Genomic DNA, 19,888 nt, shown 5'->3' with positions numbered 1-19,888 from the left:
CTTATTACATCATCATGCTCTGATTATCATAACTATCATATATTCTCAGTGTATCTGTAATGTGCGTGCAATATCTTATAATGCCTTATGAATATAATTTCAGTTGTTACCTTTGTTTTCCACAGGGATGGAGTTTGTTCAGCACTGACAAATGAGAACACTGATGTATAAACAGCCTATCGTGGGGAAAAAGCCAAACCATGGTCACTGGCTGCAGACAGAAAAAAGTGTGCAGTACATTCTTTTGTCCATCAGGGGCAGTGCTGAGCACTGTATGTTGTGCTCAGCACTGCCCCGATGATTATACTAAATGCTAGAAAATGATCAGTACATTAGATTCCAAATATTTATCAGGAATTGAACTGTTACTGTCATTGTTCCCAATATTTATAATGAAGACAGAATTATAAGCTGAGGTGAAATCCATGGTTGTAAAATGTTGTCAGTTTCAGAGGATTTCCACTAGCATTGTGCTATGTGCCAAGAACCATATTGTTCTTAAATGGTTCCAGCTTTCATTCATCTAAGCTCATAGAAATGTGGATCTTCTGAACCAGCATCTGCTCATTTCCAACAGTGTGCAAAAAAATCATTTAGAGAGGTGGTTTTCTTGAAATATCCCACTGTTCAGTTGACTTTTTAAAGCCCTGTTTTAGCACTGTATGGTGCCCCCTGAAGGTGGCCTCATGTATTTCTATCTCAGATATAAACCTCTGATTTTTTTTTTTCTTGCATTTGAAAAACTTTTTTCTTTTTGGTTCACATTCCTGGCTAACGGTATAGCACGCTGGCAGCTAGCATAGGTAAAAACCAACATGTCATCCAACCCATACAACTACATAGGAGGTTTGTTCCAACCCTCTAATACAACCTCCAGGAGATTACAACTAATACTTGGTTAAGATTAGGGTAAGGTTGAGGTTAGAGTTAGGGGACCTATGTCATCATGGTGACAAAAATAAACTCACAGAAACAAACAAAACAAAACACAGGGAAGCAAACACCAGACAGGACTCAAACTCCAGTCTCCTGTTTAGTATATGGTGATAGTTTTGCAATATTAGATATTTTCTCTGATGCTGTATTTGGCACCTCTGTCACTTGTTGCTGTTGTTGGCTTAGGTTTCTCAGCTCACTGTAACAATACATGTAATTTCTGTTGTATGCAAATGTTTGGTTTGACTCATGACTCAAATTTTTACATTTATTTCTTGGTCATTGTGGAGCAGCTCTCCAACAAATACTGTTGCCATTTAAAAACAGAAACCAAACTGAAATTTGGCCATAGACTTGCATTATTTATTGTATGTTCATCTGTAACTGTAAAAATAACCTGCCAACAGCCCAGTTCATTGATGAGAATTAGATGAAAGCGCCCCCAAAGAGCCTCTGGTTATGAGTGTTTTGAGCCTGACTCACTAGACACAGCAGGATAATGAACTATTAATTAAAACACTATTCATTTATCACTTTATTTATTTACGTTATTACACACTTTTAATATCTATCATATCTATTCATTAAAGAGCTTGATGCTGATTGGTTGAAGTAGATCTACCTGAACAGGGTGTGCAGGTAGATCAGGAAGATGCGTGGGCCTTAATTGAGTCAGGTGTGAAAAAGTAGAGCTGAAACCAAAACCTGCAGGACAGGCGGTCCTTGAGGACTGGGTTGGGGAACCCTGTGTTAGGGTATCTTTACTGGTTAGCATTAGATTTAGGCATACATAAAGACTCCATCCAATAATACCATCACAGATTTTTGAAGAATCTTTGTTAGGATATGGAGCTCATCAAAGCACAAATCCAGATCAGACTGTCTCTCTCTGTCCCTTACAGAGAAATGTGTGTGCGTGTGTGTGTGTGTGTGTGTGTGTGTGTGTGTGTGTGTGTGTGTGTGTGCTGTTCTCTTAGTATGAATGTAAATCAGAGTGATTATGCAGCAGCACCAGTGTTGTCTGTAATTAGATGAGAGATGAGGGAATGCTAGCTGCTCAACACTGAAACTGTTGAGGCTCACACGTTTCCTGGAAATGCTGCCATAATGGAAAGTCTCTGTCTCAATCTCCTGTGCCTTGAATCCTCATTTCAGCGCAATTGCTTTCTCACATTTTTACAATATTGTATTGATAGTCGGTGCTGGGAAGTCTTTAGAGTGCTCTTACATGTAAATTGGCTTTGTAGACTGTGACGCGGCTCCATAATATGAAACTCTAATGATCCCTGTGGGGAAATTAGGGCTGATGCAGCAGTGGAGAAGATACAGCAAAGAAAAACAATATGTAAATAAGAACAGAGAAAACCAGGCTATTGAATAAAATACAAAAGCACTTCATGGATTGCAAACATTAAAGGGATAGTTCACCAATTTTTTTTTTTTTTTTTTTTAAATGTGATCTTATTTAACCCACCCACCCACCCACACACACACACACATACGCTTTTTTTTTTTTCAAGCTACCAATCATCACCACCAAAGTCTCATTTGTTGAGAGAAATTATACCAAGGTTTCACTATTATTTTGACAAGAATGTGTTGATGTTATAGCACCTTTAAATGATTATTTTATTGTGCTGGTGGCCCCTGAAAGCCCCTCCAGGACCCCTGCAGTTCCCTGGACCTGATGTTGACATCCGGCGCCTTAGGATGCTCAACCAAGTGCTGCGTTCATTCTGCCACAAAGCTCTCCGACTCTGTGAATGTTGTTTTTATTAAATGACAAGGCCTGGGGAGCCAATGAGGGGCAGAGGTCTTTGTCTTAGCGCTTAGCTTAGCAGGCGACCTACTTTCTCTGCCGATTCTCTGATTAATGCCCATGTAAGTGTGTGTGCATATGAGTGTGTGTGTGTGTGTGTGTGTGTGGCAGTAGGATATGGCTGGGTTATCCCCTCACAAGGCTAAAAGGCTGCAGAACACTCCCTCACAAGTGTTGCATCCCTTAGCCCCGGCGACAGAGCAGTTACCACGGCGATAATCTCCCTCATCTCATCTCCCTGCGCTGTGATGGGTGTATTAGTGCAGCTGTGTTGCTTGCTGGGAAAGCAAAGCAAAGCATCCAAACACACTGGCAAACAATGTGCGCATGCATTAATATACAAAAGAGTGTGCACACAGACACACAGGCATGTCTGTGCATCACTGTGCATGTTGTTCATAACACATACAGCCGAGCTCTGTTCACTCTATTGTCCATGAGGGAAATTCAGCTTCTTGGCATAGTAAAATCACAATATAATAAAAAAACGTTTTTCATTATAAGAAGATAACATATTGCCCTAACATGAAACTTTGATGTGTTTTTAATAAGAAAAAAATGTATAATAACCAGTGAGGAAACAGTGTAAGGAGGTTGGATAAACGCAGGAATGGCTCCTACACACAGTTTGATGCACTTCTGTTTCAGCCTTGGGTTGAGACATCGGGAAATTCTAAAAAGCAGTAAAACTGATAAAAATCCAGTCAGTTTGTTTATTGTTGTCCCGCTGTGTTGCCCGCTATTTACCTAAAGAAATCCATCCACTCACTGCCCACGCACGTACTTTCACTTGTCCTTTATACTGACATGTGTTAAATCCACTAGAGGGCAGCTCAGAGTCAAAGGTTTCTGACAACAGCAAACATGGCGACAAAGATGTAGCAGGCGTAGGCAGCAGTGGTCTATGAGATCATTAAATACATCAGGACACAAGGACAGAGACATCTTTTCTCTAATATTACCAATGACAGAAGTTTTTTCTTTGTGTCCCGCTCATACGCCGGTCTCTTTTGAACTGTTAGCTACGCCCACGATTTCCAGTGCCACTGCTCCATCTGGTTCATATCCGGAACCGTCCTGAAAACGTGCACAAACACAGACAAAATGAACGTGTGCGGATAGAAGATTCCACCTATATCCACATCTGTACTTAACACTGAGCACAAATGATTTAAAAGACTTTGAACTGAAGTGAAGTCAAAGTTACGATAACGGTTAGTTAACTTTGAAAAGCAGAGAACATATCAGCTTACAGCGCCTGGACAGTCTCCTCACTGATCATGTGCTGCTCATTAATATAGATATGATGAAATTGATCAATGTTGTGGAGAAGTTAGGATGTTTGATTCAGTTTGATTTTTATGCCAAAAATCCACAAGCATGTAGTGTTTCCCCAATCATTTATTCCTCTCAGGATGCAAGACATTGCAACAGCATTTAGAGCCTCATGGAACAGTGAAAGCCTCCGCTGACACCCACCTAAAAATTCTTTTTAGTTGGTTAGCTCCTCCATATATGGTTTCACTGCCACTTTTTAAACTAAAATATGTACATTTCCATTCTTTTTTTTTTTTTACTGCCATCATTGGGTTTAGAAAACAATTTTTGTTCCTTTATTATGTTTTTTATTTGTTTACATACTGACATGTTTGTGTGTGTTCATTGGCACAGATGTGAATGTTACACTTTTTCCAATGCAAGCCTGCACATGCTCGCTTGTATGTGCAGTGATCAGTGATGAATCATACCATGAAGGTCAGTAGGCATGGCTCCATGTGGACAGTCGATCTCAGCTCTCAGCTACTCTGCTATCACCCAGTTGGAGGTTTTATAACCCTCATAAGTCATTGTTGTCAGTGGGCTTTACAGTGGTCATTTGCAGAGTGAAGACAGTGCTTGGATGTGCTCATTCCTTTGAAACAAAGCCTCTGGGACACAAATCAGATGGAAAGGCAATATCTGAGCAGTTTAAGCTTTGGCTGGAAGGTGAAGCGTTAGTGTGGGGTAGTGTTGGTCAGGAGGCAGAAACACACCTCCCATAACCTCCAGAGTACACAGACTAAAGAGACGTCAGGTTGGTGTTGGCCTTTTATCAGTGTTCATTTACAGAAACTGGCAACAAGAGGCAGACCCTCTGATATGACTGGAGCTACTCTGTCACTGACATGCTAAAAATACCTGCTGCTTGGATGGGACCAAAAGTGCAACATGCCTTAAAGTTTCAGCCTCTAGGGGGCAGTGTAGCAAAACTTTTCTGCCATATATAATTTATTATCTCCTGCAACAGAGTAGAACAGGGGTTTATGATGTTTTCACCTCAATCCTTGTGTTTGTTTGTCTATTTGTGATCAGGATATCTCAAAAAAATTCAAAATGAATTTGTACAAAACTTGGTGGGAAAGTTAGTCATACACCAAGAGAGAGCTGTCTGACTTTTCAGGCTCATTGGGTTAGAGGGGGTGTTACAGTGGGCGTGGCCTCACTTCAGATGGATTAATATAACATTGCAAAAACTTTGTGGAAAGGCTGGTGAAAACTCAAGAGACCAAATACTGAAAGTCTTGCTGGGTATTAATCTTCAGGTGATGCAGACAACCATGTTTGTCTTTGAATGAAGCAACATAATTTATTCCTTGAGCAAGGCAGCTAAAAAGACCAACATGCATTCACTCTTCAACAAAACACATTCAATTTAAAGCATTAAAAGTAAGAACGGACATAAGTTTCATTTGGCCGACTATGTGACGTAGAAATAGCAGATGTTGAGAGCTGCATAGTGTTGGTGTGAGTTTGGATTCATCGCTTCCTTTGTGGGGAAGATTTACCATCAGTGACCACATCACAAGTAGTCTTGAATGTTGCACAGACACACAGAGAAACAGTTTACCAGCAAGACATGTCCTGAGCAGTCATTTCTGCATATTTCAAACAGTCAAACACTGCATAGTATTCCTGTAAGATCTGGGAGCTGCCTAGGACAACCAGGCCTCCCTTGTAGTCTACTAGAGCAGTTGGGAGTGCAATGCCTTGCTCAAGGATATACACTACTCACAAAAAGTTAGGGATATTCGGCTTTCGGGTGAAATTTCAGGATGAACCTAAAATGCATTATAACCTTTACAGGTGAACTTAATGTGACCTTCTGTAAACTTTTGAATGCACATGTCCAACTGTTCAGTGTTTCAGTACTTTTTGTACAAGTTGCTGTTCTCTAACAAGGAGTTTAACGGCCAAATTCACATCAGGTGTTTGATGCTCCAGCTCATCGAGGTCGTATCATTAGGGAACGGCTGCTGGAGACTGGGGTACCTCAGATGGAGTGGCCTGCACTTTCTCAGACCTGAATCCCATAGAAAACCTATGGGATCAGCTGAGTCGCCGTGTAGAGGCTGGAGCTCTGTACCCCAGAACCTCAATGTCCTGAGGGCCGCCCTTCAAGAAGAGTGGGATGCCATGCCTCAGCAGACAATAAGTCGACTTGTGAAGAGCATGAGACGTCGTGGTCAAGCTGTAATTGATGCTCAAGGGCACATGACAAGTTATTGAGACACTGACATTTTTTGTTGTGTTATACCCACCACTGTTGTTGGCTTTTGTTTCAAGAAATTGTTTGAGATGAGGAAATCACCAGTGCATGCTTCTACTTAAATGCCCTACTTTCATGATATAATATCACTGTAGCGTGAACTTTTTATATTTTCCATAAAATTCACCCAAAAGCCAAATATCCCTAACTTTTTGTGAGTAGTGTATATTTGCTGAGAGAGGTGAGGGTGTTACTCATTCACATCCCTCACATCCAGAATTTTCCACCCAGAGGGATGATTCCAGCTGATGACTTGTTGGTTACTGGTTTGCTTCTTGAACCTCCTACTGCATTGTGTACACACAGAAAAAGAAATTATATGCATGTTTGTGTACTGCAGTTTTCTGTGCCATTTGTGTCTGTGTGTGTGTGTGTGTGTGTGTGTGTGTGTGCTTGCATTGGCTCAGTGTATATGAGCCGTGTGTGTCGTGCTTGGCAAGAAAGGCTGACGAATTAGTCTCCAATCAAGCGGGGTAATGAGCAATTTGAAGCCCTGCCATATTTCTGCATCAGCTTTAGTTTTTTAAATTCCTGGCACATCTGTTCGATCTGCACAGCAATGTTCTGCTGGATCTGAAAACACAACAGTTTAATGAGCACTTCACCTAGTATTATGGCTGCAATAGCTCATATATACAATGTCGAGCACAAAATATGCAAAATCCTTGAGATTACTGAGGTGAGGCATCATCTCAGTTCACACATAGAAAGAGAAAGAGCTGAGCCTGCACTTCTTCCTGTGGGCCTGCAGGAGCCAACTCTATTGTTATGGCAAAAGGAGGCAAATCTGTTTTGCTGGAAGAAGAGAAGAGATGACAATGACTCTCTGCCTTTCCCTCTGAAGGAAGGAAGGAGTATAGCAAATTATATTGTAATTCTATGTAGCTAATATAATAATTTGTCAGTAATAAAGCCTCCTCTAAATATGTTAAAAAAAAAAAAAAAATCTGCTATTTACAATAAATTACCAGATTATGTATGAAAAGAAATCTCCCACTCTTACACTGTTACACATCATTAATATGTGATGTTCAGTGCACACCCCTGCTCTGTCTGTGTGGTAGGGGTGTGCGGAGGCACCACTATTTGTACTTGTATTTGTTTTTGTTTTGGGGCAAAATAATTTGGTTTCATGAAAAAAGTGGGCGTGGCTTAATCCAAAGTGATTTATTGTTTTTTTTTAATCGTTGGATTTTAACCACAAATAAATATAAAATGACTGAAATTACTGCTTAGGAAACCCACCGTAACAACTATCTATTCTGCAAATCATAAGTAATGTAATATTATTGACTTCTTTGTGCACTGTTATTGTCTATTCTTTTGGCCTATCTCCATCTGCTATGAGACCTAAAATGTAGCTTCTGGGTTAATGCTACTTCAAAACAAAGACAGGTGTCAAAGACAGCAAAAGCAATAATATCCTTTGCAAGTAAACTCATATAGTGAAGAGACTACATGTATTATTTTAAGCCAAATTTAAGGAAAAATGTTTAGAAGGTTAATTATTTGGCAGAAAGCAATGATTCGTTATGTGCCGTTATGTGTGTGTGGAGGGGGATTATTGTGCAGATCGGGCCACAGATTTTTGTCTGAACCTGCCCCAAGATGGAGCATAGCAACCGAACCTGATCTGAGCCCCACATTTTGCTTGTCCTCCATCACCAGGTCACATTTACCGCCTGAAATAGCCTAAGTGTTGCCTTCAGTGTTGTCACGTAAACTCCAGCGCCATACAGGAAGTTGCCCAGAACAGACAGTGGTCCATCATTTTTACCAATTATACACTAGAGTGACTGAACCCGAACTGAACACAAAGATAAGTTCTAAATTTTTGTCTGAACCGACCTGACGGATCCCAGTGGGTCCCGAGGGACCCTTGGGTCAGGTGTCCACACCCTAGTGGGGGTAGGGGGTAGAAGTGAGCCGCATGCGGACTTGTTACTGCCATATTGAAAGGATTGAAACCAAAATGGTATCAACACTTCCTTTGTCCAATAGACAACTTTGGCTGGCTGACTCACTGGCTGATTCACACCGTGCTCACAATATGCAACCTGATGATGTACTCATTTTATTAAACATACATCATTATTTTTTAGTAGGGGGTGCAAATCCAAGACACCATTATACAAGTCAAATGTTGACTAAGAAGTTTTCATGGTGTAAAAGATTCATATTGACTATAAAAATAAAATTGGTAGAAGGGATCTTGATCTAAGCCACACAATAGGAGGAGTTAATGGAAGGTATAAAGGCGGGTATAATACACATTTGTAATACAGATCAGCTGCTCCATGGACCAGCTCGGTTTATTGTACCCTGACTAAGGTGATATAATAAACCACTTCACTGCATCAGATTGTGAGTTATTCCATATAGTTATTGAGGAAGTAAAAGTGTGGAAGAGGAGCGTCACTCCTCTGGCCCAGGTGGTGGGTTTTCAACCACAGATGGCATGGATGGATTGATAGTGAATTTACTGCCACCCAGGTATAACATATGGATAGGAAACACTGTACTGTATGTCCCTAACTAACTGACCTGACTGACTGACCCCACACTGCTGAAATGTGCATGCATATGAATCACAGGATTATAGATCAGTAGCCATTTTGACATGAAATATCAGGGTAAACACAGGGGGTTGTGGTGACATTAGTGAAGGTTTTGTTCCATTTATGTGGAACAGAGTCAGGCTCCTGGTGTGCACGCTGGCTCACCGGATAGACTCTGCTACTCTGCTGTTATTAATACCACCTGTGTTTACCCTGTGTCAGACTGGCTGCTGAGAGAAAGGGCTGTATTAGGTCTACAGACGTTGTGCTGACTTGTGCTCTTGGTTTAGCCAGCCAATTGGACGAGAGATAAGCAATGGGTTTTTTTGTTTGTTTGTTTGTTTGTTGTTCTTGTTTTATCTTAACAATTTGGTGCAGAGCCGGCCCAAGCATTCATGGGACCCTAAGCAGAATTTGATTTGGGGGTCCCTCGGTGCCACCAGTACTATTGACTACTGTCATTGGCCCACCTACAGTAAATCTAACACAGCCATTATCAATTTTATTAGTTGTAGCTGTGTTGCTTACATTTTTAACTTGGCATGCTTTTACTTTTCTCTGGAATTTAATCTCAAAAGGCTGTGAACTCACAGGAGTGGTCTGGTGTTCATTTGCACTATTCTTCCACAGAGCAGGACCAGGCTTTCAGGGCGCAGAGGGGCTGTGACAGAGACACCATGCCACTCATTACAGGTCAGTGAAGCATTAAGATGATGTTGAAGCTGTTATTAAAAGGCAAACATGTTACATAGTGTTGTTTTAACATTAAAATTATGTTTTTGTATAATTACCAGTATAATATATCATCAGCAAAAATTTTAATTAAGGGACATTTCAAACACTTTTGGGGGCCTCCTAGTGGCCACGGGCCCTAAGCAGGCATTTACTTTGCTTGTGCCTTGGGCTTGCTCTGATTTGATGTGTGACCTTGCTTGAATTAATATTTTAACGTTGTTCACGGTTGTATGAATTAACCTATGTATGCATGACATTATGGTTTTTAGTTTATGTAGAAGCAGTATTTACTGCAACCCTAACATGGTTTTGCTAGTAGCAACAATCACTGTTCAGCAATCACTAGAAATTTCTGTGGGCAAGCAGTCAACCTAAGTTGTCACTGTTTCATTCAGTTTATCATATCATCAACTTGTGTGGATGGCTGTATGAATACATTAAGGTATGGGTTCAAGATCCAATACTTTATTGCCATGTCAGTATAGTTGATTGGAAAAGGGCAGTGATAACTGCAAATGCAGAGCATAAATAATCAGCAGTAATAAAACATTAAGCTCAGCACCTAAAATAATGCAGCAGATCCATACAGCCCTCCTTCCATTCATTATAGCCAGGACCCTAAAGTGCTTTATTTAAAGTGCTGAGTGCTCTGTTACAAAGCTATTTGCTATTCTAGTGCTTGTGCTCTAAAGTGCTTGTTCAGATACCAAACAGCCACAGGGTGTGTGCTATTGTTAAAACAAGAAATCTTGTATTTTAAATATTGAAATTGTCTTCCCAAGGTTAAGAGTTTAAAATAAGAGCTGGGAGGATGGGAGGGGGAAACTACCTTCAGCGCCTTGTGCTGCATGGAATATATGGAGGAAACATATCTTACACCCTGTGCAGAGGACTGTCTCCAGTGGCTTCTTTATAGGTGATTGAGTTGCCCTACCAAACCATCATGGAGAAGGTCAGGACACTCTCCACAGCAGCACTACAGAAGTGACATATTGCCTCCCTGGTCACACCACTCCTTTTTTAACCGACACAGAAAGTAAAGTGGGTCTTTCTAATGATGAGGCTTGCATTGTCCTCCCTTTTCAGTTTTGGCAGATGGAAGTGCCAAGGGATTTAAAAGTGTCCACCCTTGCCAATATCTGGTCATTTGGTAATTTACAGTTTGTATAAGTATACACCATAATAAACCATAATACAGTTTAGCTGTAAGTATACCTTAAGGATACAAGGATACAAGGATACAAGGAAGTTTATTTGTCATTATACAACAGGTTGAATAATGAAATTAAAGTGTGGTTCCCTCGATTGATTAATTGATTGTATAGAAAATAAAATTATTAAACATGGAGGAGTGCAGATGGTGCATTTAGTAGTCTCACAGCCTGAGGGAAGAAGCTGCTCTGTAGTCTGGTTGTACGGCAGCGAATACTTCTGTATCTTTTGCCTGACGGCAGCAGGGTGAACAGGCTGTGGCTGGGGTGGGTGTTGTCTTTTAGGATCCTTTTGGCTCTGCGGAGGCACCTCACCTCCCCGATATCACTGATGCTTGGTAGATGGGTACCAATGATGTTTTGGGCAGTTTTAATCACTCGTTGCAGAGTCTTCCTGTCCTGGGCCGAGCACATCCCATGCCAGTTTGTGATGTTTCCAGTCAGGATGCTTTCAATCGCTCCTTTGTAGAAGCTGACAAGAACTTGGCGTGGGAATTTTGCTTTCTTAAGTTTCCTTAAGAAATACAGCCGTTTCTGGGCTTTTTTAACCAGGGCAGAGATATGTGAAGTCCATGTCAGGTTCTCTGTTATGTTGATTCCCAGGAACTTAAAACTGCTCACTTGCTCCACCTCAGCTCCATTGATGTAGACAGGGTTGTGTGTCTTTGCCTCTTTTTTTCGAAAATCAACTATCAGCTCTTAAGCCAGTGGTTAAACATGTACCCACAGATAGGAGTATGCAGACACCTAGGGATATGTTGGAGTACTGCAGGAGATATAGGAGATTTTAAAAAAAAAATGTTAATTTAAAAAATATCAGTCATGCATAATTCCTAAAATAATTAGCCTATACTATAATAAGTTAAATAAAATACATAGATGTGGGGCACCCCAGTAGCTCACCTTGTGAGAGCACATGCCACATATTGAGGCTGAGTCTTGATCGCAGCATCCTGGGTTCAAATCCAACCTCAGGCTATTTGCTGCATGTCATCTCCTCTCTCTCCCCTGCCCCTCCTGTCAACATAAGTTTGATAAACCACAATTTATATTCAGTATTCTGTCTGGGTTTCCCAAGACAAAACAAGACAAAGCTCCAGAAAATGGATTAGTGTTTGAAACATAGCAGCGATCTAGCTGAAAACAAGGAGGAGGAAGAGAAAAAAAAACAGAAACCACAAAGTCTCCTCAGTATCAGGTTGTGGTTTGAGACACTGATGGAGCTGGGTTGAATCTCTTAATAGAGGCTTTTTTATACCATTTTTTTTCTTTTCTGCACTGGTTAAGGGTACATGTCTGAAAAAATAGATATTTCAAAAGTTGGTGAACCACTGCCTTGAGCTATTGCTGTTAAGGTGTTGGTTTAGCTGCTGACTGGTGTGGTTCAGTAAACTATGCTGGTTTAGTTTTCTTGTTTAAAACTGCACTGTTACAAGAAGTGTGTGAGACATTTTCTTTAGTTATGTACAAACATCCAAATGTCTGTTGATTTTGAAGGAAACAGGAGAACGTCATTCAGTTCTACCATGAACAGAAGCTGGGAAAAAATCCAAGACAATAAATGACAAGATGACTTGTGAAGCCTATGAGGAAGATATGTGAGCATATCAATGCAGTTATTTAGCCAACTAGTTTATGAACACTGGGGTGTCTCTAGGATTGCACTCAAAACACTACATGTCCTGTGGCAGCATTGCATTCTAGCCTACTGAGGCACTTTTTGGTGGACAAATTGGTTTCTTTGACACTTGATGGATTTCTCTCTGTATGGTTATTGAACATTGGTGCAAAATGGCATCTCCAGAAAGAAGCCCTTGTTCTTGATTGTGAGGGACTGACGCTGAAATCATTGACCACTGAGATCACTGAAATATTTTCTGGGATTTGTCCTTTACTTCCTTTGTATTCCCTTTCCTCACAGCAGCCAGCTGCTAGTGGAATCAACAACAACACAACATTTTTTAAATCAACCTTGCATCAAAATAACTGACCAAACAGTTAAAACTGCCTAATCACATAAAGCAATAACTACACCCCTCGGAAAGGGTTGATCTGCAATTAGTTTAGCAGTAAACAGTTCTGATTTTTTATCATTTTAATGAACCATACAACCTTATGCCCTTGAAACACTGCCAGAGACCAGAAATTCAGTTTACCTTAAGCACATAGTCTATTTCAAGCAGATTAGCAAAAAAAAAAAAAAAAAAAAAAAAAAAATCTTGGATTATTGCTGCTGGTAAAGTCAAGCACCTCGATTCACAAAGTCAGGCATTTTCAGTTTGAGAAATAAAGGATTTCACGGAATGAATAATAGGGTTACATCAGCAGCACCTTCCTTGTTTTCTCCTCCTAAATAACTTGGTGTTTGTTTGTGCTCAGCCTCAGGCCAGTGACTGACCCTGATAACTAACCAGCACCAAGGTTAGCTGTCGGTCACCAGTGGCCCGCCTCCTGTTTACCAACTGCCTGGATGCTGCAGGGCAGCAGACCAACCATCTGCTTCAGCTTCCACCTACCTTCTGCCTCTTCCCTCTCTGTCCTCCTTCCTCTCTCCTATTTTCTATGACCATCATCTTCCTCTCAACATCTTGCCTTCTCTTTTTCCCTCACTTTTTTTCTCTGCTGGAACTCTGCTGAACTACTGCTGCTTAAAGAACTGTTAACTATGGCTGCGTTTCCCCACAGGGATCAATACAAATGTCTATATCTATCTATATCTATATATCTATAAGTTTCATCATGTCATTGTAGTGAATGGGCATTGGAATAGCATACATATAATAGAGCCAGAAATACTGTAATGGTGGTATAATGCAGTAACACATCCAGAGTTGTTCCCAGACACCCTGCAAGACCCGCCCTGGGTTAGCCTGTGAGGAGTCTGGCTGTAAGCCACTCTCCATCACAGACCTGCCACACATGACTAAAGCTGTTCAAAGTCACAGCTGTCTCAAAAACTATTTAAATATACATTGCAAACATGGTGGAAATCTAATAGTGATAAAAAAAATTTTTTTTAAAAATGCATCTCTAGTCAAACCCAGGATTTCATAAAAATAATAATAATTAAAAAAATTAAAAATAAAATTCTGTTTATCATGGTTTACTAAGGGCATAAAACATAAACACCAACTAAATGACAATGGCTTTATAGACTTTGAAGAAGTCAAAAGTAAATATAATCTAAGTGAATCTCAAAAATATATTTCCAAAATAGATATGATATGTCTACCAATATTAGAATCCATCTTCAATACAATGTAATTCATAGATCACATCTCACTCATCATAAATTATTCAAAGTGGGTCTGGTGGACACTGACATCTGTGTGCATTATACACAGAGTTTACCTGATGTATATTCACATGCCCTTTGATTTTGCCCTCCAGTTCAAATGTATTCAATATTTCAGTTCCCCTCTCCATCCCTGTGTGTCCCTGGAGACCTAGCAGCTGTTCATGACATCCCGACCTGCTCAGGATCCTTATCCTTATTGTACTTTGCAGCAGCAAGAAAACACCTAGAAAAAAATGTCATTACAGGAATGGTCTCACTGAGGTTATCACTGAATACCACAGAGAAAAAACAGTGTGATAATAATAATAATATAATAATGTTCTTTACTGAGCCCTTTTCAGCCCAAAGAGAGGAAATTCAAAACATAAGCAGCATTAAAGAACAATAATAAAACTTGCATATACACACACATACAGTTCAAAAACACAAGCAGCACTAGTGGCCACTGCATGAGGTAAAAAATGAAACATGTGCATATGCACACACCTGTATACACATACACATAAATATGATATACTGTGCATATAAGGATAAAAAAAGAAAAAAAGAGATAAAGTAGAGATAAAGCACTAAAGGCAATAGCTCATGAAGCAAAGAAATCAAGTCTATCAGTTGTTAGGGCGAGCCATTTTGTAAAAGTGAGTTCTAAAGTCCCCATGAAATAACCCCACATGACTTCTCCTTCCTGTAAAACACAGGTCCTTAAATAGTGACATCATCCTGCACTAGTGGCTGTAAAATAAAATTTCAACCAATAAAACCTTCACAAATCTTTAACCATCCTCTCTCATGCACCCTTCAAATAGAACTGTCTCTCTCCCAAACTGATACCCTGTTGGTTTGTACCAGTGAATGATCCTTCCCTGCACCATGTCCCACCCAAACCTCCTGTTTCAGCAGGAAATACATCAAATCAAGAAAGTAAGAGTCCATTCCATGGGCTCTTTAGGAGGCAATTTAAAGGCAGTCAGCGGACCTGATCCAGAGCCCAGGAGTTGGTACTGCAGAGGCTCAGTCACACTTTGTTTTTAACCTGGATTTTATATAGTTCCAAGAGCAAGAATGGCACACCTGTAGTAGTGTAGTGTGTCGTATGTTATAGCATCTGTGAAAAATGGTAAATATAAACAGTTTATGCAGCAGTGGAAACTTGTCCAACCTGTAATTAATATCCTTGGATGAATATGGATTGACTCTGTTACAAGTGAGATTGTGTTTATGTTGTCTAAGTGTATGTCTAGTTTCTGAGAGTGCGTTTGTATGTTTTATGATGATGCTTCTGCCTCCTCTATCTCTGCACTGGTTCCGAGTGAGCATATGTAATTGTAAAATTATTGGTTTGACAATGTGATGTCTATAATCTGCCAGTTGTGTTAAAATTAAAGAAAGATGTCCTTTGAAGATGGGGTTGGACAAATAAAAAAAAAAAAAGAAGAAAAAGACCTTGTGAGACCCTGTTGCAGCTTTTGAGGGCTGCAGATCCATGGCTTTACCACAGCATTTACATGTGTTAGGAGGAGACTGTCCTTTGACCATGCCAGACGGCGTTTATACTGCACCTTATTACGACCTGTAGTCACATGTTAAAGTTAGGTGACCTCAGGTGTGGTGGTGGAGTTCAAACCCAAGCGAGAGCAGTGTTCATTTTTTGCAAGCTAACATCAACTTGCTAAGTGATTCTCAAACTTTTTTCAATAATAATTCCTAACTTTTACCATTTTGACAAACATGCCCTAACCTTAACCAAGCATTTTTAGTGGTTAGTGGGCGAGCTGGTTCCTAATATGGTCACATTAGAGATGCCCCTCTAAATCAGCTACTGATTTAAGACTGATTTAAGACTCTCTTGTTGGTTGGATTGGAGGGTTGGACCAAACGAGCAGTGTGGTGGTATGGGTTGTTTAGGAGCCTGTCTCCAGGGGATTAGCACAACATGATTTAATCAGAAATCTCTCAGTGAGTAGAGGAGATACTATCCAGTACAGAACGCGAGCAGGCAGGAGCACTGTGAGCTCATGTGTGTCTGCCTCTGATACCAGGGCTGCACTTCTGCTTCCACACCAGTGTCTTGCGTATGTATAGGATGCCAAGGGGTGAATGCTGTGTAAAGCAAGTGTACCATGGTAATTGCTCAACCAACACGTCTTTAGAAGATGTGACATGCTCGACACAATCTCCCACCCAAGCCCCTTGAGCTCAATGCAATAGGTTAGCCTACATTTCTACTCTTTCAACCTTCAGGGGGCTTCTGCGATGCATTCATTAAAATGCATGCAGATTCTCACAGATGTGGATCACAGTCTGACCGATATGGGCCAATATTTTTTGAATCGCAACTCATAATAGCAAATACTAGTTTATGCAAATATATACGATTTTTTTTTTTTTTTTTTTTTTTTTTTTTAAATTGGGCTATTTTTTCACCTTTTTCCCCCTAGAGACATAAAACAGGGAGACGCCATAACATTTGCACTTGCATAATTCTTCTGCACAGTATTATATAAAGTTCAATCACAGGCAATCGAATATAACAAAATACCTTGTATGACCAGTGTTCATCTTCCCATGAAAGCCTCCATTTTCAGCTGTAGTTGAGCTGTAATTTGCTCTAAGAAAGAAACATCTTTAACCCTGTCTCTCCATTGCTTTACAGCTGGGGCCTCTGGCTTTGACCAAGAGTTTGGAGTCATTCTATATGCAATTAAAAGCAAGATCCTTAGTATGTAAATCATTTTTCCCCAAATTTTCTGGTATACCCAATATATAATATGTTGGATCTAAAAGCAGATTAATATCCAGAATCAGCTTCATCTTTTTTTTATTTTGCCAATATTCTAAAAGTTTTGAGCAATCCCAAAAGATATGTGTGAAGTCCCTGATCTAGCCACAACCTTTCCAGAATTATCTATCTATCTATCTATCTATCTATATAGATGTGTGTGTGTGTGTGTGTGTGTGTTTGGGATACATATATATATATATATTTATATATATATATATATATATATATAGACAGGAAACTGTGATAATTTAGCCTTTTAAATACAGAATTGTGTCACAAAAACCTATGCCAAGCCCCAGAGAGGCCACAAAATGTGTATTTTTTCTTCTTCACAATACACTTAATTGTGCCCATGAAATACTAAGTCTAAATCACTAAATCCTAATTTCTGCACAATTTACTTGTTTTGTGCCCTCACTTTACTATCTTGAGCTCTCAAATTAATGAAAATGTGCCCACATTTTGCATAATTTGTACTCTTGTCTAAACAAAACATGGACACACTGCTGTTGCATGTGCATCGTAGGAAGTTACTGCATCCGGGTTGGCCATACATTCACAATAAATTAGACCTATATGATTTAATGATTTTTAATAAAAAATCATAATATAATCAAAATTCAGATTCCCTCCTGTAAAGTGTCCATCTATAGCCATGCAGTCTGTTAGCTTGCAGTTGGTTTACACTGAATTCAGTGATTTGAAATCAGCATATTGATGCACCTGTACAATCTTCCTGCTCACTTACACCATGAGAGGCAGCGGCTCTCAGCATGTGACTGTAACACATCCCCATGTCAGAATACACCTTAATCAAAGAACCCTAATGACACAGGTGACTGCTGTCGGCTTATCCATTAAACCTTGGGCACATTTTCTTTAGACGAAGGTACAATGTAACTAAAAAGTGAGCACAATATTATGAATAGTCCAAAATGTCAAATCAAGAGCACAAAAAAGTAAATCATGTGCAAATTAAGATTTCGGGACCTCGATTTCCTATTTTGTGGGCAGCATTTCATGCTCAGAAAATAAAAAGAAAAAGTTTCCATGGCCTCTCTCCAGGGCTCTTAACATTATTAAACTATTAAATGAAAAAAAATTGTGTCACAATCAACAAGATGAATCAAAATGTGGCTAACATTTTGCAGCCAATATGTTGAATATGGTGAGGGGTAACAGAGGCTGAGGGGAGTGGATAGATGGCTGGGAGTGAGTGTAGCAGAGGGGCACAGGCAGGCAGGCAGGCAGGCTGGCAGGCAGTGATCCTCTGGCACAGGGAAGGGGAAAAAAAACAGGAAATGCACAATTCATATTTGCCTGAAACGTAAACTGTGCCACAAGGACTGATACAACAATCTGGACTGGAGAGAATGGCTGAAGTTTTATACTGCAGGGTTGATCACTGGATGAGGATCAGATGTACAGCAGGGAGCAGGTGAATGGAATGAGCAGCAGTCAGGAGATGGGGGGAGATGCCACGCCCACTACACAGACACACACACACACAGCGGACAAGGAAAAACGGGGAAAAACCTAGTGACAACATGTGCAAAGAAAATAAAATGTTTTTGCAACTTTTACACATTGTTGTAGCTGTGGTGGAAGAAGCTCCATCACAGCAAGGTTGACATGACTGGACCTCAGATTCCATTTGTAATAAAAGCAAACAGCAACCCCATTTGTAATATTGTCAAACTATTTTATTGGTCTAAACCTAAGGCAGATAAGTCCCACTCGTTCATCAGAGCCATTTAAAGCCAGTCCATTTCCTCTGATGGAGAGTAATGTGACAGGAACAAGAGACTAGATAAGAGACTGAACGCTGCACTAGAAGGCAACATCCCAGGTCAAGCTGCTGCTTTATATACTGACTGGATTACTGCAACCCACCAGAGGGCTGGCCTGACGATAAGGGCAGGTCTAGATGAGAAACAGTTTAATCAAATGCCATTAGTGCTCTGATCTTAGCCCTCTTAATTAGTTTAGTGGTCAACCTCTCTGAATGAGCTTGCAGAATGACTGGAAGGAGTGAATCACATAAGCCTTTAGTGCTCTTGGAAAATTAAATTTGATAAGAAGCTGAAGTCCCATATAAAAATGGAAAATCAGTAAAACACACTACTACACTCTTAGATAGTCTGATCAGTGCATTCTAGGAATTATGTAATGGAGTGTTGTTGATGACTTCTGTTGCTTTCCTTCAACCTACAATGTGTTCTTCAGTCAGTGATTCACTACCTCTCTCAGAATGCCTGTCAACAGAACTTGTTGCTTTCTATCAAAGATACTATAAGTGTGGGCACCAGAAGTCATTCTCTTAATAGATCATAAATACATGGTGACATATATTTAATAATATGGTGACAATAGTTCTTTGCTATGGTGATGAGTCATTAAGGCCTTAAGATGTGTCCGACTTGCTTGAGAGATGTGCAGAGAGGCTGTGCTGAAAGCAGGAATACATAAAAGAACTGTGAAGATCTTAACCTGTGTCTTGTTGTGTTACACAAGACAACTGTCAATACTCAACTGAAATCTGATATTAGCAACGAGGTAAGCATAACATTAGCAAAGAATGTGCTTCTTCTGTTAGCGTCAACACCTGCAAATACAAGTGGGGCTGCCCACTGGTTTGAAAGCCCATATTCCGAGACCCCAGTGGTCCAGAAAACATCCTATTGGACCAAAGACCCATTAGTCCACCAGCCCGTTATCCTGAAAACAAATGCCCACAATTCTGAAACTCCAACAGTCCAAAAATGTCCCCTCTGTAAATATGGTTAAGTTTCTCAGGCAGAGATTACGGTAAGGGTAGTCAGGGTGGATCCATTTCTCGGCAGAGAAACTTGACATAACATCAGCAGTCACCAAACTCCAACAACTCCAGTGTGTGTATTTTCGGAGCAATGGGTGTTTGTTTAGGGATAATGGGACATTGGACAAATTAGATAAAAAGTCAT

Source organism: Myripristis murdjan, chromosome 20 (genome assembly GCF_902150065.1).
Source record: "Myripristis murdjan chromosome 20, fMyrMur1.1, whole genome shotgun sequence".
Classification (NCBI taxonomy): Eukaryota; Metazoa; Chordata; class Actinopteri; order Holocentriformes; family Holocentridae; genus Myripristis; species Myripristis murdjan.
The sequence above is the reverse complement of the archived record's forward strand: the minus strand, read 5'-3'. Positions refer to the sequence as shown.